Genomic DNA, 412 nt, shown 5'->3' on the forward strand with positions numbered 1-412 from the left:
TTTTAAAATGACTCACATTGGTGGCACGTAATTCTAGCACTTGGGAGATTTCTGTGAGTTAAGGCCAGCCTGGTCTAACAGAGCTGGTTCTAGGGCAGCCAAGGGTACACAAAGAAACCCTGTCTTAAAAAAATGTTTAATAGCACAGCACCAGTGTTGGTGCATACCTTTAATCCCAGCATCCAGGAGTTAAAGAGGGAAGCTGACTCCAGGGATATATTAAGAAACCCCGTATCAAAAAACCAAAATCAAAAATATGCTTAACAGACGTATGCATCCCCTTCAACTTCCACCTATCACACACAAACCCATCGCACGGTATTCCAGCACTGTTTTATCAAATACACAGGGCAGCCCTTCTGTCTGCAGAGGCATTTTAAAAAATGGACAACAATCAAATGACACATTACAA

This window comes from Peromyscus californicus, unplaced genomic scaffold, assembly GCF_007827085.1.
Source record: "Peromyscus californicus insignis strain IS unplaced genomic scaffold, ASM782708v3 Scaffold_10__1_contigs__length_136768540, whole genome shotgun sequence".
Classification (NCBI taxonomy): Eukaryota; Metazoa; Chordata; class Mammalia; order Rodentia; family Cricetidae; genus Peromyscus; species Peromyscus californicus.